Source organism: Thalassophryne amazonica, chromosome 6, assembly GCF_902500255.1.
Source record: "Thalassophryne amazonica chromosome 6, fThaAma1.1, whole genome shotgun sequence".
Classification (NCBI taxonomy): Eukaryota; Metazoa; Chordata; class Actinopteri; order Batrachoidiformes; family Batrachoididae; genus Thalassophryne; species Thalassophryne amazonica.
In genome coordinates, this window is record NC_047108.1 from 2,123,566 (window position 1) to 2,149,762 (window position 26,197).

General features: G+C 45.4%; 1 protein-coding gene across 1 annotated transcript in view; it reads left to right on the top strand.

Annotated features, from left to right (window-relative positions):
* tbc1d25 (TBC1 domain family, member 25) overlaps positions 1 to 26,197 on the top strand; it is an 80,358-nt gene that overhangs the window by 25,870 nt on the left and 28,291 nt on the right. The gene's annotated exons all lie outside the window — the stretch shown is intronic.

Genomic DNA, 26,197 nt, shown 5'->3' on the forward strand with positions numbered 1-26,197 from the left:
ATGGCATTACCCTGACCTCTAGTAATACTGTGAGAAATCTTGGAGTCATTTTTGATCAGGATATGTCCTTCAATGCGCATATTAAGCAAATATGTAGGACTGCTTTTTTGCATTTGCGCAATATCTCTAAAATTAGAAAGGTCTTGTCTCAGAGTGATGCTGAAAAACTAATTCATGCATTTATTTCCTTTAGGCCTCTGGACTATTGTAATTCATTATTATCAGGTTGTCCTAAAAGTTCCCTGAAAAGCCTTCAGTTAATTCAAAATGCTGCAGCTAGAGTACTGACGGGGACTAGAAGGAGAGAGCATATTTCCCCCATATTGGCCTCTCTTCATTGGCTTCCTGTTAATTCTAGAATAGAATTTAAAATTCTTCTTCTTACTTATAAGGTTTTGAATAATCAGGTCCCATCTTATCTTAGGGACCTCATAGTACCATATCACCCCAATAGAGCGCTTCGCTCTCAGACTGCAGGCTTACTTGTAGTTCCTAGGGTTTGTAAGAGTAGAATGGGAGGCAGAGCCTTCAGCTTTCAGGCTCCTCTCCTGTGGAACCAGCTCCCAATTCAGATCAGGGAGACAGACACCCTCTCTACTTTTAAGATTAGGCTTAAAACGTTCCTTTTTGCTAAAGCTTATAGTTAGGGCTGGATCAGGTGACCCTGAACCATCCCTTAGTTATGCTGCTATAGGCTTAGACTGCTGGGGGGTTCCCATGATGCACTGAGTGTTTCTTTCTCTTTTTGCTCTGTATGCACCACTCTGCATTTAATCATTAGTGATTGATCTCTGCTCTCTTCCACAGCATGTCTTTTTCCTGGTTCTCTCCCCTCAGCCCCAACCAGTCCCAGCAGAAGACTGCCCCTCCCTGAGCCTGGTTCTGCTGGAGGTTTCTTCCTGTTAAAAGGGAGTTTTTCCTTCCCACTGTTGCCAAGTGCTTGCTCACAGGGGGTCGTTTTGACCGTTGGGGTTTTTCTGTAATTATTGTATGGCTTTTGCCTTACAATATAAAGCACCTTGGGGCAACTGTTGTGATTTGGCACTATATAAATAAAATTGATTTGATTTGATTTAGTGCTTTCATTCCTGGGAAAGATATAATAATAATAATAATACTACTAATAATAATAATAATAATAATAATGAATGTGTGATTAGTCACACAGCAGTATAAGTCGCAGGATAAATCAAATAAATAAATAAAACATGACTTATACTTAAGTAAATACAACCCCGATTCCAATGAAGTTGGGATGTTGTGTGAAACGTAAATAAAAACAGAATACAATGATTTGCAAATCCTCTTCAACCTATATTCAATTGAATACACCACAAAGACAAAATAATGTTCAAACTGATAAACTTCATTGTTTTTGTGCAAATATTTGCCCATTTTGAAATGGATGCCTGCAGCACGTTTAAAAAAAGCTGGGACGGGGCAACAAAAGACTGGGAAAGTTGATGAATGCTCAAAGAACACCTGTTTGGAACATTCCACAGGTGAACAGGTTAATTGGAAACAGATGAGCATCATGATTGGGTATAAAATCCCAAAAAGGGTTAGGGATGCTCCTTATTTTTCTTGCTCCTTTTATTTTCCTTCACAAGCAAAGATGGGGCGAGGATCACCACTTTGTGAACAATTGCATGAAAAAATAGTCCAACAGTTTAAGAACAGTGTTTCTCAATGTTCAATTGCAAGGAATTTAGGGATTCCATCATCTACAGTCCATAATATAATCAGAAGATTCAGAGAATCTGGAGAACTTTCTGCACGTAATTGGCAGAAAATTCAGGTGGCACTGTTTACCACTGTGTTCCATCACCTTTCCTTCTAACAACACTCAATAAGCATTTGCGAACTGAGGACACTAATTGTTGAAGCTTTGTAGGTGGAATTCTTTCCCATTCTTGCTTGATGTACGACTTCAGTTGTTCAACAGTCTCTGTTGTCGTATTTTGCGCTTCATAATGTTGAACTCTTGATTGATTGATTGATTTTTATTAAAGTGTCATGCACCACCGGTGCCCAGCCCACATGGACTTATAAGACACTCCATATCCAAAACAAAATAACCACATACATGTCACAAGTTGCACAATTTCAAGGTACAACTGGGTGCAACACCTGTTGTCTCCTTTCCCAGGCTTTACAAACAAAAACAGCCAAAGCAAATGTTTCTTTTTCAAACATCCAACTCAAAATTTTCTCCTCAGAAAACCAAAACACATCTACATTATTTTTTTGCACACACTGAATTAAACAAAGTCTTAAATCAGAATACAAAGGACAGTAAAGAACAAAATGATACTCATCTTCCACAACATCAAGGTCACAAAATATACAAACTCTCTCCTGTTCAGAGAGACCCTTATACCTGCCCACTTCCACTGTCCAGCTCATGCTCAATTTCTCGGATATTCACACGACTGAAAAGCAACTGGAAGCCTTCTGAAAGCCGTCCTGAGAGACCAACATGGAGGTGGTTTTGTACCGCGCCATGAACGGCACGGTGGCGCATTCATCCGCTTCTTTTTCTATGAAAAAAACTCCTGTAACAGTGGAATGTGCCGAAAAAGTGCTGATGTCCACGCCTTCTGCCTTTTTGTGAAAGTCAGACGACATCCCGGATCAACAAAGCCTTCACGAAATGATCTGGTTGTTTCAGCAGGTTTGAGCCTGTCGATCGGCGCTCGGAGTGCGCCGCGCTCTCAGACGCTGTGGGCGGTCTTTAAACCAGCTGGAGTACTCCTTAATCTGTGTAATCCCCATAAAATCGTCCCTGAAAGCCATATTAATTTTCCGAATGGTGTCCACCTGGAGGTCTCTCACAGTTTCAGGAAAAAATTGACTCAGCAAAGCTCCAAATCATTCCGCCATTTCCTTAACGACGAGAGGGGTGGACCAGTGCTCACTCAAAGCCTGCTCACAGGGGAATGACGCAACCGAAACTCACGCATGCGCACGAAGGTTCAAGCTTGGCTGATGCAATCACACGTGATTCAAATCCATATGGTTTTTGAAAAAAATGAAAAGGTCCAATACTTTTCTAACAGACCTCGTATATATAATTCTTTAGTTTTGTTTTCTTACAAATATTATTTTTCCATTGCATTTTATAATTATTGAAAAAAATTTCCATCCATCCATCCATTTTCTTCCGCTTACCCTAGGTCGGGTTGCGGGTGCAGCAGCTCAAGCAAAGCTGCCCAGACCTCCCGATCCACACACACCTCCCCCAGCTCCTCCGGGGGAACCCCAAGGCGTTCCAAGCCAGCTGAGAGACGTAGTCCTTCCAGGGTGATCTGGATCTTCCCCGGGGCCTCCTCCCAATGGGACATGCCCGGAACACCTCTCCATTGAGGCTTCCAGGGGGCATCCGGAAAAGATGCCAGAGCCACCTCAGCTGGCTCCTTTCGATGTGGAGGAGCAGCGGCTCGACTCCGAGCTCCTCCCAAGTGGGGGTGTCCTTGCCTCAGGTGGAGGAGTTTAAGTATCTCGGAGTCTTGTTCACGAGTGAGGGACGGATGGAGCGTGAAATCGATAGACGGATCGGTGCAGCGTCTGCAGTGATGCAGTCGCTGTATCAGACCGTCGTGGTGAAGAGAGAGCTGAGCAGGGGGGCAAAGCTCTCGATTTACCGATCGATCTATGTTCCGACCCTCACCTATGGTCATGAGATTTGGCTCATGACCGAAAGAACAACATCACGAGTAGGCATGGGTATTGATAAGATTCTGCTTATTGATCCGATTCCGTATCGATTCCCTTATTGATACCTCTTGTGAATTTTGTACTAAAAGTAGGCTTTACAGGTTTTCTATGTATTTCATTGAGTCTTAAAGTAAATAAATATGAAATTAGTCACTGTATCTTTGATCTCTGGACATAAATAAAAATAAACAAAATGGTGTTTCGCTTTGAAGTTATTAATTCCGACTGGACTCTATTATTCTAACTTGACTCGGCAGAGAGCCGCACAGCGTTTGAAGCTGTGTGAACAGAACGGAGGACGATTCTCGTTTCTTTCTCGCAACAAGACAGGAGTCCCAGTTAGTGACTTTAATCCGCACAAAAGTGACTCATGATTTCACATATTCAGGGAAGAAAGTGGTGAAAAACAAAAAAAGCTGAAACCCAAAATTACCCCCAACACCACCTGCATGAAAATGTTTGAATTCTAGAAGCTCTGAAATGCAATCTGGGACTATTCCAGACAAGAAACTGCAGTGAGTGCAGCATCCATTTAGGTGAAAAAAAAACCCCAGCTTTCCTTATTCAAATTCATTCCAGTAGTATTCTGCTCTTACTAGGATGCAGCAGTTTTCTAGTTTGGCAGATAGTTCTGGAGGAAATTACTGAAGAAATTAACACATTGAAAATATGGTTTGCTTTCCTTCATACAGTCTGGCCCTTACCACTGATGATAGAACATATCATCAATACAAGCCCTATCTTTTCCAAAGCCATTTTGTTCATCTGCTAGAATATTATGTGCTTCAATATACTGATTCAGTCTGTTATTGAGGATACCGGAATAGAGTTTGTAAACTGTACTTAGCAAACTGATACCTCTGTAGTTGAGTGGTTCTCTTGGGTCAGCCTTTGAACATTTTAGTATAGGTTTTATTATTGGCTGATGCCACTCTGATAGAACAATAGAATTTTATAAAACAGGCTTGAAAAAGACCCTGCAGAAATGGAATTAAAGAGGGTACCTTGAGAGCTTCATTAGGAATCCCTTCAACTCCCACTGCTTTATTTGCACAACTTTTTGTACCTCCTCAAAAGTAATATCATAATTCAACATAACATTTTGATACAGTATAACATCTGATAGCTCACTCTCCAATTTAAGTTTGGTTTCATACGTTTGACTTAAAAATTGTTCATCAAATAACAAATGTTGATTGCTTCCATAGAGGACTCAATAATCATTTTCCCATTTTGACAAAATCTTATCTATTTCAAAGCAAGAATCTATCTCCATTATCTGTTATTATCTCCATTGGAACTGATATAACATCAGTTTTTGTGGTCCTAATTAATTAATTTCTTTCCAAAACAGTTTAGAATTTAACTGCAAATTCTCAAGCTGCAGAGACTGTCCTCCTCTGAAACATCTTTTAAAAAGTCTTAGCTTGTGGTCAAAATTTTGTTGACATTTTTTAAACAAATTTTTTAAAGCAGTTTTTACATTTAGATCTTTACACTTAAGGAAACTATTCTCAGCTATCCGCAAAGCAGTCCAAAGAGCCTGTAGTTCTTTATTCCAAAAAGGTTGGTTTACTTCATAATACTGTTTTGTCTTTTTTTACTGTACGAGAACTACCCATTTCCTTATGTAAAATGTCACAGAACATGATATACACTTGGTCCATATTTAACTGATTTTGCATATTCTGCAAACCTATTTGGATACTCTACAATGCCATTTTACATTCATTTGAAGACATAAATGTATCTGAAAAATACTGTTTAACTTTTATTGGATACTGTAAATCCTCCGAATCATACACCCCAAAACAATCTCTACATAATCCTACATGAAATTTTAAACATAACATTGAATGGTCTGGAAGTCTACTTCGCTCCCCAATAAGGTTTAAGGCTGCGGATCCTGCCTTATTTAAAAGCTCAGATGAAGTATATACATTAAAATCAAGACATGATTGTAAACCAGCATGAGGTGTTATTATATAATCAACAACAGCTGTTCCCCTCACAGATACGGAGATAAAATTATCTGCTTGGGGGTTTAACCTTCCATTTATCACACAGCATTTAGAATCTTTTTTAAAAAATCAATAAATGCTTCACCATGTTTGTTTAAACTTAAATCTAGTGCCACTCTATGGGGAATATCATCCGTATCAATATAATCTTTCAAATCAGCAATACAGGCATTGAAGTCACCACAAATATATACAAAATCATCCTCAAATGTGTACAACAGTGACAACAAATGGCCAAAAAATAATTCAGCATTTCTTCCCAGGTTGATGTTTCAGGGGACACGTAACAGGAAATGATGACAAAGGAACACTGTAAAATTTGGTTTTCAAAATACACAATGTGTTGGGTATTTTCTCCTCCAAACATTTTTAAAACCTTTAACAAGACAAACAGTCAAGAAACACCAGTGAGACAGAAAGTCAAATTAATCACGCGCGGAGTGCAGTCAGGCTGTACACCAAAGCTACACTAAAGTCTGGCCTGCGCTCCCGCTCTTTTTATTAAGGACTTCCCTACATACATGGGCGGTACAGCTCCTAAGGGGAGGAGTGATAGCGCGTGAGCTGTTGCCACAGAACCGCTGATTGCACAATACATTCAGGACGTTCAGAACCTTTTTAATCTTGGGCTCGATTAAGATGTGTTTAAGACATCTATCGATTAATCACACTTCTTCTGACACAAGGACTAATGTATCATAATCACACTGTGGTTGGAACATTCAATTCTCTATTCTTTATCTCACTGCTCCGCTTATGGCTGCATTCTGCCTGGGTCATCTTCACATGTCCTGAAAAAGAGCTTAGCGTGCACACAGAGATACCACAACTTGCAGAAGCACGTCATGTCACATATCTTAAGTAACCTTCACCCATCACATCAGTACAGTACACTTTATCAGAGCAGAGAGAACTACATTCTACCAGAGCAGAGAACACAAAACATGCATGATAAAATAAAACAGTGTATCTACAGAATAACTCCAACATTCCCCTCTGTTTATCATGCATTCCAACGGTATTACATCTTCACCTAAAAGTAAACAATTGTTACTAAGCAACCACTTCTTATTCAGATTTTCAGCTGCAATTTTCAGGCACCACAGACTTTAGGTGCGTCAACAAGTCCTTGGCTAAAATGAGAATGGCTTTTACTGGGAGGAGTAGGGACACTAAAGCACAGTAGCCTGACACATTCCTAGGCAATCTGTCAAAAATTCTATTATCTCCACACCACCACCACACGCCACTTCGGCTGACTGGTATAAATGAACCGTTTATCTGTATTATTCGACTACACCACTTGTCTTATTACTTTTTCAGCTAAAGCTTCATAGGCTAAGAGTGTGTTAACTCATCACGTCAACAGTTCAAGCTTGAACTGGAGTTGTGAGCTTTTCAATATCATCATAATTCTCAGTACAGTCATTATAGTTTTTTCCACTAAGGTCTGACTGTTTCAATGCTTGATATCTTGGCATAGTTTGTTGGAAGGCCAGATTACACTGTACAAATGTATTTGACACCATTTTGCCAACCATTGTTTTGATATAAGGGATCACACAACACATGCAAAGTCCAATCAGAATTAGGACTATAATAACTGGTGTCACCATTTTCAATAGTAACTGCCAACATGGTCCTGAAGTCAACCAGGACCAGGGATTCCACCAGTTCACGGCTAGGGTGTCTTTATGCATTGCATCACGAAGTTTATTCAGCTCTTCCAATGCGTCCTGCATATCCACTGAATGAATGGAGTCTGGGATGAAAGTACAGCATGTTGTGTTCAGCAGAACACAAACTCCTCCCTGTGAACCAGTAAGCAAGTCTAAAACCATGCGATTTTGCATCACCATGGTACGTAAAGCATCTATTTCAGTGTTTTGAGCTGCTACTATTTTTTTTTTTAGTTACATTCATGAACAGACCCAATCGATAATTCAGAGTTTCAATCATTAATTAATTTTTTCCCACTCCTATCCAGGGGAACAATGAATGTGCTATTTTATCTCCTACAGACCACAATTTTTGGTCCTTTGGTACATCCGAGCCCCACATGTGATCATGTGGTAACACATCTGGGTATATCAATCTCCTCCGTCTGGTGCTGCCATTCTTCTCTGTGGAGGTCCTTGGCACTACCACATATGTATGGTCAGTCACCTGGGTAGGTGCACACACACCACCCCAATTTGGTGGGAGACTCATGTACAGTCTGGAACCACAAAGCCAATAGATGTCATCATACACCGGAGTACCATTTACAGGTGGTAGCAAAAACTTACTAACATAAGCACATGATTCATCCGTTCCCCATGGACAGGAGCCTGTATAATTACATCCCCGTCCAATGTGATGAAGATAAGTACCATCCACATATTATGTTTTGGTTAGGCTTAAATTATTTGATAAAACATACGTTTGGGTACACAGACGTTTCTTAATTTTACCTACAGTTTTATTCCCTGTCCTGTAAAAGCAATTTGGGAATGGCCGTTGTGATGACAATTTAACGTGATGATATTTTTGCGTTTCCCTTCAGTCTAGTCAATGGAGCAGCACTTGGGCACGCTTGTACGTCCTCTGTTGAAATCCCTATCATATAAGTGGTTGCACTGAGGCAAGTGGTGTTAGAACTGCCCCCGAAATACAGTTTGATTATGCATCCGTATGATAAGACATTCTGTCACCCTAGCAGGGTACGGTTTAGCCGTCAGAGCTGGGTGTGTTGAGGATATAGGTATTTGCGAATAAACATAACAATTAGTAACGTAATTCCATAGCCAATAAATGAACATATCTGTACCACATATTAGTATGGTATATATGAGGGTGTCCATCTGTCTCGTTCACATTATGAATAAACCTCTTCTGACATTGCTTGCGTTGTTCTCTGGCTCGGTCCACAGTGAGCTGCAATTCTTGGGTCAACCACCAGGCCAGGAATCCGAGGAGCACGAAACACACTAAGATCACAACGCAACCGGCTGCCCTACCAACAGTCCGGCAGCGGCGGCGCTGAGCACGCCGCTCCGGGGTCTGCTGTAGTTCAGTCATGATTGCTAGGATACAGTGTTGTTAACCACCTCACCTAATAGTGCAAGGATCTCCCTGCTTCACTGGCATTGAGACAATCTATTGCTAATTAAATAGACTCCCTTTGTAGCCAGACTTCCCCTTACACTGTGGAGGCAGCCAACACACGCTGTATCTTACAGTGACTTAGATGTATCCACGTTGATTTCTCCGCTATCTTTACTGCAGTTGGTGTTGTTAACAGCACTTGGTATAGACCTTCCCAACGAGGACTGGACTCTGATGAACACCCAGTCTCCTGGCTAGACTACTGGAAGGCCGTCCTGTGGAAGATCAAAATTATTCGGCAGTAAATGTGTTTAAGTTATCTCTTTCTGTGTTAATGTCTTTTTCATAAAATTTGCTAATGTTTGTTCCTCATCTGCTGTTTTAGTATCCATGTCAAAATTGGTAGACGATATGGTCGTCCATAAAGTATCTCAAATGGTGTTAACCCTGATGGTGTTGGTGTTATTCTCATATACAATTTTACTAGGTCCAACATTCAATCCAGGTTCGTTTTGTCTCTTCTATACATTTCCTTAATCTTATTTTTATTGTGCCCTTTGTCCTTTCCACTAATCCGGCACTGTGTGGTTGATAAGCACAATGATTTTTGAGATTGACCTGTAGCGCTTCTCCTACGTATTGCACTATTGTATTAACAAAATGCGCTCCATTATCTGAATAAACTGTTTCTGGTATTCCAAATCGTGGAATGATGTCTTTGCACAATGCCTTAGCCACTGTAAGTGCATCTGCATGTTTTGTAGGGAACAATTCTACCCATTTTGAGAAGGCATCAATTATGACTAAACAAAATTCCTTCCCTTCATGTTTACTCAGCTGTATATAATCCATATGAATCACTTGAAAGGGATATTGTGGTGTTGGAAATTTGCCTCTTTGGGGTCTCAAATTGCCTTGTGAGTTGTGTTTTGCACATGTCATGCATGCTCTACAATGCTGTTTTGCATATGCATCGAACCCATAAAGACAAAAAATAGATTGCAATTGCGATATCATACCCCCTGATGAGACATGCGTCACGCCATGGCTCATAATAGCTGCCCATTTAAACATATTTTTTGGCAATATGGGTTTCTTTTGTGGTCATATCCGGAGGGGTGTCATATAGGAGAAAAATAGAAAGAGCTGTTGCCGCCTTTGCGGTTTTGTCAGCAACGTCATTTCCTTTTGAAACACTGTCAGAGCCTTTGGTGTGAGCCGCACATTTGCATATAGCAATTTGGTTAGGCAATTTCACAGCGTACTGAAAGCGTACTGGCTGTCTGTATAAATTGATACAGCCGTACCTTTAAACAGATAGCAAGCTGCAGTTAAAGCAACTAATTCAGCTGCTTGTGCTGAAAATGAGGATGGCAATGAAGCAGAATCCAATACTTCTGAATTTGTGACAACAGCATATCCAGATTGTGTTTGTCCATAAGCGTTTTTAGTGGAAGAACCATCCACATACACAATTGTACTGTTTGGGATGGGTGTGTCCTGGAGGTCTGGGCGTGCTTTCGTACAGACCGTAGCTACATCAAGACAATTGTGCGGCTCACCATCCTCAGGTAAAGGTATCAATGTGGATGGATTCAATGTTGTACAGCGCTCTACCGTAAGATGTGGTTGTGATAATAGCAAGGACATGCACGAAAGATGTCTTGCTGGGGACAAAAGGCTCATGTTTGTCTGCAACAGAAGTGCAGAGACTGCATGTGGAACTTTCAGTGTCAACTGATGGAATAGAACAACATTACTGCTACTTTGAACAGCCATAGAGGCTGCAACAACAGCCTGTACGCATGGTGGTAAAGCACTTGCTACTGCATCCAATTTAGATGAGTAGTAGGCAACTGGCCTCAATTTTGAGCCATACACTTGAACCAAAACACTAGTCATGAACTTATTCTTACAATCAACTGTTTGAATGAATGGTTTACTATAATCTGGTAGTGCCAAAACTGTGGATGACACTAATGTTTGTTTTACTTTTACAAAAGCTTCCTCAGCATCTCTGTTCCATTCCAACACGGTTGACATTGAAATATCATCCTTGTACATCAAATCAGAAAGTGGACTAGTCAATTCTGCATAGCAGGGAATCCATGCCCTGCAGTAATTAGTCAGTCCAAGAAATGACATCATCTGCTTTTTGGTTTGTGGTTTTGGAGCGTGTAAAATTGCTTCCTTCCTGTCAGACAGGACCGTGCGCCCTGTGGCTGATAATTCATGTCCTAAATATTTTACTTTATCCCTACACAACTGAACTTTGTTTTTACTCACTTTGTGGCCATTATCAAATAAGAAACATAATAATGCTACTGTGTCAGTTATGCAGTTTTCTCGTGTGTCAGAGGCAATCAGAATGTCATCAACATACACTAATAGTTGGCTATCTGCCGGTGGAACGAAATTAGCTAAACATGCTGACATGACTTGAGAATAAATAGTTGGACTCTCTGCGTAACCCTGCGGTAATCTGGTAAATGTATATCGTTGTCCTTTAAAGGTAAAAGCAAACCAGAATTGACTATCTGGGTGTACTGGTACAGAAAAAAAAAAAAAAAAGCATTACTGATATCTATTACAGAAAAACAACTAGAATTTAATCTCAATGAGCTTAACAGTGTGTGCGGATCTGGTACACATGGAGCTCTTTTACTACAGCAGCATTTACTGCCTGCAGATCTTGAATCATTCTCCATCCCACTGAGGGCGGAGCCTTTTTTTTACAGGAAATATGGATGTGTTACATGGTGAATCTGGACATGGCACTATTACTCCTGCTGTTAACAAATCCTCTATTACTGGCCTGATTCCTTCAATTGCATCAGGTTTCAATGGATACTGTCTTACACATGGTCTGTATTCTGTTTTTGGTCTTATAACTACAGGTTGTGCATTTTTTTATCAGTCCTACGTCTGAAGGACCTGTTGTCCACAATCCTGATGGTACCGAAGAGAGAAGATCATCCTCTTCAGGACTCAACTGAAACACTCAGGACTGTGAAGTGGACACATCAATGTGTGTTCCAGCTGTCAGCACCAATGAGACATTAACTGGCACTTTATACAATTTACTTGATGGACTGAACTCTGTTCGTGGTCCAACTCTGCTCCAATCAGTGGCTGACAAAGCTGTTATGACTGTCAGTCCCAATTCTTGCCATTCTGTCAAATATGGCTTACAAAGTGACACATGTAATGGCATACCTGTGAATCTCAATTTTAAAACATCTTCAGTGGCACCTGTTACTGTTATGACAGCTGTTGAGTTGCCATCATGAATCAAATCGGTCATTGTCAGCTTCACAGGTGAAATATTTTTCAATTTGTTTTCATACACTGGTGTTCCTGGCAATATGCCACTATGGACTCTAAATACACTCTCAAATCTGCATCTAAACTCTGTCCATGGTTCTCCTTCTTTCTGAGTTGTCCTGGTAATTTCAGTATAATTTATCTTTGGTCCTAACACACCTTTTGCACGTGTAATCATAGCTTCCACTCTTGTTTTCAAGACTGGATCATCATGTGGCAATGGTACGCCATCCTGGTCTGCAGGATTCCAGTCTCCGCGTACCTGACTCCATTTAGGGCCACATGCTTTCATCCACACCTGTTGGACTTCAGGTCCACTAAGGTGGTAAGAACTTCTAATATTTTCTATATCCTGCATAAATCCCTCAATATCGACATGTGGCGATGGTATCATGTCGACTGCTGCTTTGATATCATCAGCATTCCATGTTCGATATACGAGCATGGTTGATCGATATCCTGCTGTTCCTGCACGAGGATTTGGTACTTCTATCATAGGATAGGCACCTCCCTGGTCACTGTGTTCCACCATGGGAGGGGCTGTAGGCACTTTCGCTTGACTGCGTGTTTGTGGTTTTTCTGGTTTTTTCTGGTTTTTCACTTTTTACCTTAGGTTTTACTGCCAAATCATACTGTGGTGGCGGTACATCGTCATCCTCTGGTAGAGGAGATAAGGGTGTTGTTGTCACCGACGATCCAGCCGGCGGTGGTTGCTGAGGCTGTTCTGGTTCTCTGTGCTGAATTATCACATCTTCTTCTGCCTTACCTACAGCTTTCTTTTTCCTTGCTTTCTCTAATCGTCGCTTCTCTGCTCCCTTCTGTCTGTTCTCTGCTTCCTCCTCCCAAAATGCCACTAAATCTGCCCCTACTTTATGCATCTTTTTCTCATCACCTTTATGTTTCTGTTCTAACTCCTTCTTTAGCTTCTGTATGCTGATCAGGTTCAGTCGTCCGTCAAAGTCATGTTTATTTATCCAGGTCTCCAATTTCTTTGTTGCTTTTGGATTTTTTGCTTCCATAAATTTCCAGTCGTCAGTTGATAAATTTCCCTTATTTATAGACGTCTTACCCCCCATTTTTATTATCCCTTGTTATAATTTGGACTTCAGACGGGGGCACACCTAGGGTGTTCTAAATCTGAAGTTTTCACACTTTCTTTGGACGTGACAATTAATTTGCCGTCGTGTGGTTGATTCCTTTCACCTCCCCGTAGGAAGCGGAATCACTTGCCTGCTGCTTCCACACGCACGGTTGTCACTAACGTTGTCCAAAGTATTACACTTTCACACAGTTATTTACACTTACACAAAACACTATTTACACATAGAAACACTTTTAATAATCGTACGCGTATTCTTAGCCCAGGGGAGCTCGCCCTCCCGTGAAATTTAACTAATGTCCTGCATTAGGGGACTCCGCCGTCCCTGCCAAATTTAACTGCTTTTTTACAGTGCACCCGGGATTTCCTTAAGTATTAAAACAGAGGAGTCCGTATCCTCCTTCCGGAATTTAACTACGTGAGTCCCTCGCAACCGTAGAGGAGTCCGCCCTCCTTACAGAGTTTAACTGTGTTTCATTAACAGACGATTCTGTATCATCGCTTACGGAGTTTAACTGTTTTATGTGATCACTTTTATCCCCTACCGGTACGCGTATATAAACAGAGGAGTCCGCACCCTCCTTACAGAGTTTAACTGCTTTGCATTAACAGACGATTCTGTATCATCGCTTGCGGAATTTAACTGTTTATGTGATCTGATCACCACTCACTCAGTACTATTTACAAAGAAATTTTACTCACTGACTCGACTTCCTGTCTGTCTTCTTCGGGAAAATCTCGTCAACCAGACGATGCCAACGGTGGTCGACAATTGCAGACACGATCAATCGATCAGACCTTGGCCAAGGATTTACGTCTGGACTTGACGACCTCCGCTGGACACCTCCGGTATTGTTGAGATCCCGGACGTAGCCCCCAGTCAATGTTGGGTATTTTCTCCTCCAAACATTTTTAAAACCTTTAACAAGACAAACAGAGTCAAGAAACACCAGTGAGACAGAAAGTCAAATTAATCACGCGCGGAGTGCAGTCAGGCTATACACCAAAGCTACACTAAAGTCTGGCCTGCGCTCCCGCTCTTTTTATTAAGGACTTCCCTACATACATGGGCGGTACAGCTCCTAAGGGGAGGCGTGATAGCGCGTGAGCTGTTGCCGCAGAACCGCTGATTGCACAATACATTCAGGACGTTCAGAACCTTTTTAATCTTGGGCTCGATTAAGATGTGTTTAAGACATCTATCGATTAATCACACTTCTTCTGACACAAGGACTAATGTATCATAATCACACTGTGGTTGGAACATTCAATTCTCTATTCTTTATCTCACTGCTCCGCTTATGGCTGCATTCTGCCTGGGTCATCTTCACATGTCCTGAAAAAGAGCTTAGCGTGCACACAGAGATACCACAACTTGCAGAAGCACGTCATGTCACATATCTTAAGTAACCTTCACCCATCACATCAGTACAGTACACTTTATCAGAGCAGAGAGAACTACATTCTACCAGAGCAGAGAACACAAAACATGCATGATAAAATAAAACCGTGTATCTACAGAATAACTCCAACACAATATTCCATCAAATACCTTATCCACAGTAGTAACACAAAACTGGTCAAGGACAGAATTTCTTACAAAAATCCTCACACCACCCGAAGTTGCGCTCTCCTGTGTGCAACACGGTTATGTACAAACCACGTATATCCACTCAGTTCAATGTTCTGACAAGACAAATGCATCTCGTTTAGTGAAACAAAATCAGGATCAACATAATATTGTAAAGCCTTACGCAGGTCACAGTTTGATTCTGTCCATCCATTAATATTCCACTGGACTAAAGAAAAGTCAATACTTATGAGCTGGGCGCATATCCTTCACACCATGCTCCTCCAGGGTTGACTCGCAGTGCGCTTGACCAAACGCCCATTTGCAGTCACATAAAAGTCTTTTCCAGCTCCAGTCTCTCTTAAAAAGGTCCTGAAGTTTAACTCCACCAGCCTTTCCGCATGAGATTTAGCCAAGGACACAAAAACCCTCTGATATCGCTCTTTATCCTTAAGGTTAGCTTTGAGTCGTAGCACAGCCACCTTTGCCTCCGCTGACGGCAGCTCCACCTTCACCAGGCCGGGTTTAGTGCCTCGCGCGTGGATCCGCTCGACCGCAGCTGGGGTGGGTACCGGGTTGCAATTAAGGCCATCTCATAGCAAAATCAGTACTTTAGACATTCGATCCTCATTGTCCTCCTGTGGCAGGCTCATTATGATGAGCAACACACTAGGATCAAATCCTGGTTTTAGACATTTATTAGCAAGTTGTGCCTCCATTCTCTCTATTCTTGCGCTCATTATCCCCACCTCCAGCTCCAAATTGTCTCGCATTTCCTTCGCAGTTTTTTCCAAATCCATCTTCATTTTGTCTTGACTCTCTTTAATCGGTCTCTCCATTGTTCCATGCAGACTTTCAAATTTATTGTCTAATTTAGCATTTAACGCTTTCAATTCATTCATGACTGCAGCGTTTCCACTCTTACTGTGACAACAAAGTTTGCTCCAAACACAATCCATATGGGTGGACTTTCCAGGCTGCTCATCCCGTCCAAAGTATTCAGTCACTTAAACGAGCTACTTATAATGTAAACGGTCTTGGGGATCCAGTCAAGAGGAGAAAAGTAATGGAAAAATTGAAGAGGGAAGGAATAGATGCGGCTCTACTCCAGGAGACTCATCTAACAGTAGGTGAACATGAAAAACTCCTCCTCCTGTAGTCAGGGCTCCAAAAGAGGGGTAGCAACATTAGTTGCTAGTAAATTAAATTTTGAGTGGTTTTATGAAAAGAAGGACACAGATGGGAGATTTGTACTGATCTGGGGAAACTGCAATGTGTCTTGGTTACCTTTTACGCCCTTTCAGGATCTGAGTGGAAACTCTATAAACGCATTTATGAACTGTTGATCTCAGAAGTACAGGGCATGTTTAATTGTGCAGGAGACTTTACTGTTAGCCTTCATCCACGTCTAGGTACATCGAAACCTCATCACTCTTAGGAGAAGAAAATGGCCAAAAATATAAAGTCAACAAGAGTAATCAGATTTGTGATCTCCAGTGATCTGGATCACCTTCAAAACTCAGTGGAGTCTCCCATGCCGTAATATCTGTCGGTGGTGCAAATTTGGTGAGAATACATGAAGTAGTTTTGATGTAATCCAGGGATGACAATCTTGCGTGGATCCATGGATTTCTGACTTTTTCTGGATTTCTACGCCATTTCTGAGATTGGTGTCAATCGGGGGGGTTGGGTTGTAGCAGAGTTGTCCATGCGAGTTAAACCTTTCCTTATATGCACAGGAGCCAGAATAGCGTTGCAGACAACTGCAAGCTAAAACACGCAATGTCATTGGTTACTTTTTCTGCAACAGCGAACTTTCAGGCCAGTCAAACCCAGATGTGGACATTTTGATTTTCTGCGAGTTTTTGTCTGTAGCGCGGACGAAGGCCGCGTTAAAGAGATGATAGTGGTGTAAAAAATAGATTGAAGTGGACGTGGTTGGAACGGGAGGTGGACGTGGACGTGGAGTGCCAGCAGTGATTCACTGATTATCGCCTCGTTTCTGCTTAAAACTGCACTCCAGTCATCATCTATCTCACTGACAGATATCTGAAGCTTTTGTACAACAATCATTTCCACATAAATTCAGCATTTCGCGTGTCAGAGGACAAGTTTGGACATGTCCAGCTCTCCACAATTTCACTGATACTTACTGGACTGGTAAGCATTGAAAGCCGAGATAGACATGTCCAAACTTGTCCCCTGACACGCCGAAATGGAGTTGTTCCTTTGTCTCGCTTCCAAAGCGAATCGGTCGTGATGCGCAAAGCCTCCGCGCGGCTTTCCATGACAAAATCTCTTGTTAAAAGTGAAATCTGCCGGAAAATGACTGATGTCCAGCTCTTGTGATAACCAGAGAAAGAGCACACGACGGTCTCGTATCCACAGAGCCATCAGCTCAGAAATGGTCCGGTGGCTTGTGCCGTGTCGTTGCAGCTTGGAGCGCGGCGCGCTGAGCGTCCATAAAGGGGTCCATAAAGCTGTACTAACAGACCTTATTCTCTGTGAAGCCCGTAAAGTTTTCACCGAAAGCCAGATAAATTTTTCGAATAGTTTCCAGGTGGCTGTCTCTAACAGCTTCTGAAAAAATTCTGATGGAAAAAAAACCCAAATCATTCCGCCATTTCCAGACAATGAAAATCCGACGACGGGGCGGGACCACTCCTTCCACAAGGCGTGCTCACAGGCGAATGACGTCACCGACAGGCGTGGAAAAACTCACGCATGCGCACAAGGGTTCAAGCTTGTCTGACGTGAAAACATATGAATCAAATCCATATAGTTTAAAAAAAAAATAAAAAGGTACGATACTTTATGGACAGACCTCGTGTGTATATATATATATATATATATATATATATATATATATATATATATATATATATATATATATACACACAGTGAGGAAAATAAGTATTTGAACACCCTGCGATTTTGCAAGTTCTCCCACTTAGAAATCATGGAGGGGTCTGAAATTTTCATCTTAGGTACATGTCCACTGTGAGAGACATAATCTAAAAAAAAAAAAAAAATCCGGAAATCACAATGTATGATTTTTTTAATCATTTATTTGTATGTTACTGCTGCAAATAAATATTTGAACACCTACCAACTAGCAAGAATTCTGTCTCTCACAGACCTGTTCATTTTTCTTTAAGAAGTCCTCTTATTCTGCACTCTTTACCTGTTTGCACCTGTTTGAACTTGTTACCTGTATAAAAGACACCTGTTCACACACTCAATCAATCACACTCCAACCTGTCCACCATAGCCAAGACCAAAGAGCTGTGACACCAGGGACAAAACTGTAGACCTGCACAAGGCTGGGATGGACTACAGGACAACAGGCAAGCAGCTTGGTAGAAGACAACAACTTTTATGATTATTTATTAGAAAGTGGAAGAAACACAAGATGACTGTCAGTCTCCCTCGGTCTGGGATTCCATGCAAGATCTCACTTTGTGGGGTAAGGATGATTCTGAGAAAGCTCAGAACTACACAGGAGGACCTGGTCAATGACCTGAAGAGAGCTGGGACCACAGTCACAAAGATTACATTAGTAACACATGATGCTGTCATGGTTTAAAATCCTGCAGGGCAGCAAGGTCCCCCTGCTCAAGCCAGCACATGTCCAGGCCTGTTTGAAGTTCACCAGTGACCATCTGGATGATCCAGAGGAGGCATGGGAGAAGGTCATGTGGTCAGATGAGACCAGAATAGAGCTTTTTGGAGTCAACTCCACTTACCATGTTTAGAGGATGAGAACAACCCCAAGAAAACCATCCCAACCATGAAGCATGGGGGTGGAAACATCATACTCTGGGGGTGCTCTTCGACAAAGGGGACAGGACGACTGCACCGTATTGAAGGGAGGATGGATGGGGTCATGTATTGCGAAATTTTGGCAAACAACCTCCTTCCCTCAGTAAGAGCATTGAAGATGGGTCATGGCTGGGTCTTCCAGCATGACAATGACCCCAAACACACAGCCAGGGCAACTAAGGAGGGGCTCCGTAAGAAGCATTTCAAGGTCCTGGAGTGGCCTGGCCAGTCTCCAGACCTGAACTCAATAGAAAATCTTTGGAGGGAGCTGAAACTCCAAACCTGAAGATTTGGAGAAGATCTGTGTGGGGGAGTGGACCAAAATCCCTGCTGCAGTGTGCAAACCTGGTGAGAAACTACAGGAAACGTTTGACCTCTGTAACTGCAAATAAAGGCTACTGTACCAAATATTAACATTGATTGTCACAGGTGTTCAAATACTTATTTGCAGCAGTAACATACAAATAAATTATTAAAAAAAATCATACATTGTGATTTCCGGATTTGTTTGTTTTTTTAGATTTTGTCTCTCACAGTGGACATGCACCTAAGATGAAAATTTCAGACCCCTCCATGATTTCTAAGTGGGAGAACTTGCAAAATTGCAGGGTGTTCAAATACTTATTTTCCTCACTGTATATGTGTGTGTGTGTGTGTGTGTGTGTATGTATAAATCCCCAATTCCAGTGAAGTTGGGATGTTGTGTAAAATGTAAATAAAAACAGAATACAATGATTTGCAAATCCTCTTCAACATACAGGGTGGGCCAATAAAATGTTACCACTTTTTGATTGTACACAAGTTTTTGAAATGACAACTTATTCGAAAATTTAATTTACAGAGTTGTAACAGAAGCGGACTGTCGTGGTGAAGAGAGAGCTGAGTAGGGGGACAAAGCTCTCGATTTACCGATCGATCTACGTTCCGATCCTCACCTATGGTCATGAGATTTGGCTCATGACCGAAAGAACGAGATCGCAAGTACAAGCGGCCGAGATGAGTTTCCTCCGCAGGGTGGCTGGGCGCTTCCTTAGAGATAGGGTGAGGAGCTCGTTCACTCAGGGGGAGCTCGGAGTTGAGCCGCTGCTCCTCCACGTCGAAAGGAGTCAGTTGAGGTGGCTTGGGCATCTTTTCCGGATGCCCCCTGGACGCCTCGCTGGAGAAGTGTTCCGGGCACGTCCCATTGGGAGGAGGCCCCAGGGAAGACCCAGGACACGGTGGAGGGACTACATTTCTCGGCTGGCTTGGGAATGCCTTGGGGTTCCCCCGGAGGAACTGGGGGAAGTGTGTGTGGATCGGGAGGTCTGGGCAGCTTTGCTTGAGCTGCTGCCCCCGCGACCCAACTCCCGATAAAATGGATGGATGGATGTAACAGAAGCATCAAATTCACATTTGATACCAAAGGTTTCCCACTTTGTCTCTTGTTTTCCGAACAGTTCAGTAATTGATGACATTGTTGTGTGGGCCGCTGAAGAGGAGGTACTGCTGGCCCACCACCACTAGAGGGCGCCCTGCCTGGAGTGCGGGCTCCAGGCACCGGAGGGCGCTGCCGCCTTACAGGAGCAGCCAGGATGACAGCTGTCACCCATCACCAGAGACAGCTGATCCCAATCAATACGGAGGTATATCAGCAGGACGGCATCTCCACCTCATTTGCCGAGATATCGCCTTACCAAAGAGGTAACCATTTCAGCCTGCACATACGTGTGTCTTTACTTGTATTCTTGTTTGATTGTCTATAGGACAGCTGACTACTAGACAACATTCGGATAAGTACTCACCTTCCTACATTGTTGTTGACGAGAGGTGGAGGTGGACTCTCCACCCTCCGTGTTACTGGGTGCAGCCGCATCCACACCTGACTGTTTCTGTTTCTTGCCAGCAGTACCGGATCCGACGAGCGGAGGCAGTGGCCACCTGGGAATTCGGGACTTGGCGGCTCCAGTATTCCCGGGGTTCGGTGGCAGAGGAAATCGGGTTGGTTCCGGTTCGACTTGGACAGACGTCTCCTATCGTCGAGCCTGCCCACACGACACCGTTGTAATTGGACTCCATTTCGATATTGTAACCGGTTGTATTTGTTGTGCCTGTTTCACAACAGTAAAAGCAGTGTTATTCGACTCCTCCATTGTCCGTTCATTTGCGCCCCCTGTTGTGGGTCCGTGTTCCTACACTTTCACAACAGGATATCTCGGCCAGCGTCATGGATCCCGAGGGGCGTCAACCGGCTGTTGAACGGCCAATGGAAGAACAGGACGCGCAGGCATCCGCGGGAGGGGTAATCGGTGAGTTGCAGCGGATCCTCACCGCTTTCACGACTCGGTTGGATTTCATGACCGAGCAGAACGTCCTCCTGAACCGCAGGGTGGAGGCTCTCGCCGCGCAGGTGGAAGCGCGCCCTCCGGGCGCCGCTGCGGCTCTCCCTCCCGTAGATCCTGTGCGTAACGTTGACGTTCCACTGGTTGTTCAACGACCTCTCCCTCCTTCCCCGGAAGCATACATAAGCCCTCCAGAGCCGTACGGAGGCTGTGTGGAGACGTGCGCGGATTTTCTGATGCAGTGTTCGCTCGTCTTCGCACAGCGTCCCGTTATGTACGCGACCGATGCTAGTAAAGTAGCTTATGTCATAAACCTGCTTCGCAGTGAGGCACGCGCTTGGGCTACAGCGCTCTGGGAGCAGAATTCACGGCTCCTTCTGACATACGATGGGTTTGTGAGGGGGCTCAGAACCGTGTTCGATCACCCTAATAGAGGAGAAACCGCTTCAACCGTGCTACTGTCAATGAGACAGGGGCGCCGGAGCGCAGCTGTTTATGCAGTCGACTTCCGCATCGCGGCTGCGAGATCCGGCTGGAATAACGCTGCCCTCCGCGCCGCCTTTGTAAACGGACTGTCTTTGGTTCTCAAGGAGCACCTGGTGGCTAAGGACGAACCGCGGGATTTAGACGGGCTTATCGATCTTGTCATACGGTTGGACAACCGGTTAGAAGAACGTCGGCGGGAACGAGACGAAGGGCGTGGCCGGGCACGCGCCGTCCCTCTCCCTTCCGGTTCCGACCGCGCTCCGCCTTCCCCACGCTCCACGGCCCCTGCGCTCCGTGGGGCCACAGCTCCCCCTACTGACGAAGCTATGGACACGAGTAGGGCAACATTTAGGGCACCAGCTGCACAGAGGAGACGGGCCCATGGAGCTTGTTTTGTTTGTGGTGCACTAGAGCACCATGTGAGACACACCCACATTGCTACACGACTCCCAGTCACGATCCTGTATGAGGATTTAACCCTGAAGGCCCCAGCACTGGTGGACACGGGCTCTGAGGGGAATCTGTTGGACTGCAGATGGGCCAGGGAGATAGGGCTCCCTCTGGTGGCGCTTACCTCGCCTGTGCAGATTCGAGCACTAGATGGCTCCCTGCTCCCTCCGATCACACATAAGACACCACCTGTAACGCTGGTGGTGTCAGGAAACCACCGGGAGGTGATCGAGTTTTTTGTGACTCAGGCCACTTCCCGTGTGGTTTTAGGCTTTCCCTGGATGTTGAAGCACAATCCCCGGATTGATTGGCCGTCCGGGGTAGTGGTTCAGTGGAGCGAGACCTGCCATCGGGTGTGTCTAGGTTCCTCGGTTCCTCCCGGCTCCCAAGCTAAGGAGGAGGTCAGAGTCCCGCCCAATCTGGGGACGGTGCCGGTGGAGTACCACGACCTTGTCGACGTGTTCAGCAAGGATCTGGCGCTCACACTCCCCCCCCACCGTCCGTACGATTGTGCCATCGATTTGGTTCCAGGCAGTGGGTTCCCGTCCAGTAGACTGTACAACCTCTCACGGCCTGAGCGCGAATCAATGGAGACCTACATCCGGGACTCGTTAGCTGCCGGGTTGATCCAAAATTCCACCTCCCCGATGGGCGCAGGTTTCTTTTTCGTGGGTAAAAAAGATGGCGGACTTCGTCCATGCATCGATTATAGGGGGCTGAACGAAATCACGGTTCGCAACCGATACCCGTTACCCCTGTTGGATTCGGTGTTCACGCCCCTGCATGGAGCCAAGATTTTTACCAAGCTTGATCTTAGAAACGCGTATCATCTGGTTCGGATCCGGAAGGGAGACGAGTGGAAGACGGCATTCAACACCCCCTTAGGTCACTTTGAGTACCTGGTCATGCCGTTCGGCCTCACAAACGCCCCCGCGACGTTCCAAGCCTTGGTTAACGACGTATTGCGGGACTTCCTGCACCGGTTCGTCTTCGTATATCTAGACGATATACTCATCTTTTCTCCGGATCCTGAGACTCATGTCCGGCATGTACGTCAGGTCCTGCAGCGGTTGTTAGAGAACCGGCTGTTTGTGAAGGGCGAGAAGTGTGAGTTCCACCGCACTTCTTTGTCCTTCCTGGGGTTCATCATCTCCTCCAACTCCGTCGCTCCTGATCCGGCCAAGGTTGCGGCGGTGAGAGACTGGCCCCAACCAACAAGCCGTAGGAAGTTGCAACAGTTCCTAGGCTTTGCTAATTTCTACAGGAGGTTCATTAAGGGCTACAGTCAGGTAGTTAGCCCCCTGACAGCCCTGACCTCACCAAAAGTTCCCTTCACCTGGTCGGATCGGTGCGATGCCGCGTTTAAGGAGTTGAAACGGCGCTTCTCGTCTGCACCCGTTCTGGTGCAGCCCGATCCTAGTCGCCAGTTAGTGGTTGAAGTGGACGCCTCGGACTCAGGGATAGGAGCCGTGCTGTCCCAGAGCGGGAAGACCGATAAGGTCCTTCACCCGTGTGCCTATTTTTCCCGCAGGTTGACCCCAGCCGAACGGAACTATGACGTCGGCAATCGAGAGCTCCTTGCGGTGAAAGAGGCTCTTGAGGAGTGGAGACATCTGTTGGAGGGAACGTCCGTGCCATTCACGGTTTTCACTGACCACCGGAACCTGGAGTATATCAGGACCGCCAAGCGACTGAACCCCAGGCAAGCCCGCTGGTCACTGTTCTTCGGCCGTTTTGACTTCCGGATCACCTACCGTCCCGGGACCAAAAACCAAAGATCGGATGCCTTGTCCCGGGTACACGAAGATGAGGTCAAAACGGAGCCGTCGGATCCCCCGGAACCCATCATCCCGGAGTCCGCTATCGTGGCCGCCCTCACCTGGGACGTGGAGAAAACCGTCCGGGAGGCCCTGACACGAGACCCGGACCCCGGAACCGGACCGAAGAACAAACTCTACGTCCCACCAGAAGCCAGGGCTGCAGTTCTGGACTTCTGTCACGGTTCTAAGCTCTCCTGTCACCCTGGGGTGCGAAGAACCGTGGCAGTCGTCCGGCAGCGCTTCTGGTGGGCGTCCCTGGAGGCCGACGTCCGGGGTTACATCCAGGCCTGTACCACCTGTGCCAGGGGCAAGGCGGATCACCGTAAGACACCGGGATTGCTACAGCCGCTGCCCGTGCCTCATCGCCCCTGGTCCCACATCGGCCTGGATTTTGTCACAGGTCTCCCGCCGTCCCAGGGAAACACCGTCGTCCTCACGATAGTGGACCGATTCTCCAAGGCGGCCCACTTCGTGGCCCTCCCGAAGCTCCCAACGGCCCAGGAGACAGCGGACCTCCTAGTCCACCACGTCGTCCGTCTGCATGAGATACCATCAGACATCGTCTCCGATCGCGGTCCCCAGTTCTCCTCGCAGGTTTGGAGGAGCATTTGCCGGGAACTGGGGGCCACGGTCAGTCTCTCGTCCGGGTACCACCCCCAGACCAACGGACAAGCAGAACGGGCAAACCAGGAGATGGAGCAAACCTTGCGCTGTGTGACAGCCGCGCACCCGACGGCCTGGAGTACCCACCTGGCCTGGATCGAGTACGCGCACAACAGTCAAGTGTCGTCCGCCACCGGCCTCTCCCCCTTTGAGGTGTGTTTGGGGTATCAACCCCCGTTGTTTCCGGTGGTTGAGGGGGAGGTCGGTGTGCCCTCGGTCCAGGCCCACCTACGGAAGTGCCGTCGGGTGTGGCGTGCCGCCCGTTCTGCTTTGTTGAAGGCCCGGACGAGGGCGAAGAACCATGCAGACCGGCGGCGGGCCCTGGCTCCCACGTATCGTCCAGGGCAGGAGGTCTGGTTGTCCACCAAAGACATTCCCCTTCAAGTGGACTCCCCGAAACTGCAAGAACGATACATCGGCCCCTACAAAATACTCAAGGTCATCAATCCCGCCGCAGTGAGGCTCCGGCTTCCGGCCTCACTGCGGATTCACCCGGTATTCCATGTGTCAAGGATTAAACCCCATCACACCTCACCCCTCTGCACTCCGGGTCCGGCGCCACCTCCTGCCCGGATCATCGACGGAGAGCCGGCTTGGACCGTGCGCCGGCTCCTCGACGTCCGACGAATGGGCCGGGGTTTTCAGTATCTGGTGGACTGGGAGGGGTACGGCCCCGAAGAACGCTCCTGGGTGAAGAAGGGCTTCATCCTGGACCCGGCCCTCCTGGCCGACTTCTACCGTCGCCACCCTGACAAACCCGGTCGTGCGCCAGGAGGCGCCCGTTGAGGGGGGGGGGTCCTGTTGTGTGGGCCGCTGAAGAGGAGGTACTGCTGGCCCACCACCACTAGAGGGCGCCCTGCCTGGAGTGCGGGCTCCAGGCACCGGAGGGCGCTGCCGCCTTACAGGAGCAGCCAGGATGACAGCTGTCACCCATCACCGGAGACAGCTGATCCCAATCAATACGGAGGTATATCAGCAGGACGGCATCTCCACCTCATTTGCCGAGATATCGCCTTACCAAAGAGGTAACCATTTCAGCCTGCACATACGTGTGTCTTTACTTGTATTCTTGTTTGATTGTCTATAGGACAGCTGACTACTAGACAACATTCGGATAAGTACTCACCTTCCTACATTGTTGTTGACGAGAGGTGGAGGTGGACTCTCCACCCTCCGTGTTACTGGGTGCAGCCGCATCCACACCTGACTGTTTCTGTTTCTTGCCAGCAGTACCGGATCCGATGAGCGGAGGCAGTGGCCACCTGGGAATTCGGGACTTGGCGGCTCCAGTATTCCCGGGGTTCGGTGGCAGAGGAAATCGGGTTGGTTCCGGTTCGACTTGGACAGACGTCTCCTATCGTCGAGCCTGCCCACACGACACCGTTGTAATTGGACTCCATTTCGATATTGTAACCGGTTGTATTTGTTGTGCCTGTTTCACAACAGTAAAAGCAGTGTTATTCGACTCCTCCATTGTCCGTTCATTTGCGCCCCCTGTTGTGGATCCGTGTTCCTACACTTTCACAACAGACATGTTCAATCCACGCTCCTTTTTTTTTGGATTACAGCTGCAACACGCACATTGAAGTTTGTGATGGCATTGCCACACATCTCAAGAGGGATTCTCCGAATTTCTTTTTCATTTGATATTTCAATTGATATTCCTGAAAATGAAAAAGAAATCTTTGTTATTTTGGAAAATGTATGAATTAAAAAAGTGGTAACATTTTATTGGCCCACCCTGTATATTCAATTGAATACACCACAAAGACAAGATATTTAATGTTCACACTGATAAACTTTGTTTTTGTGCAAATATT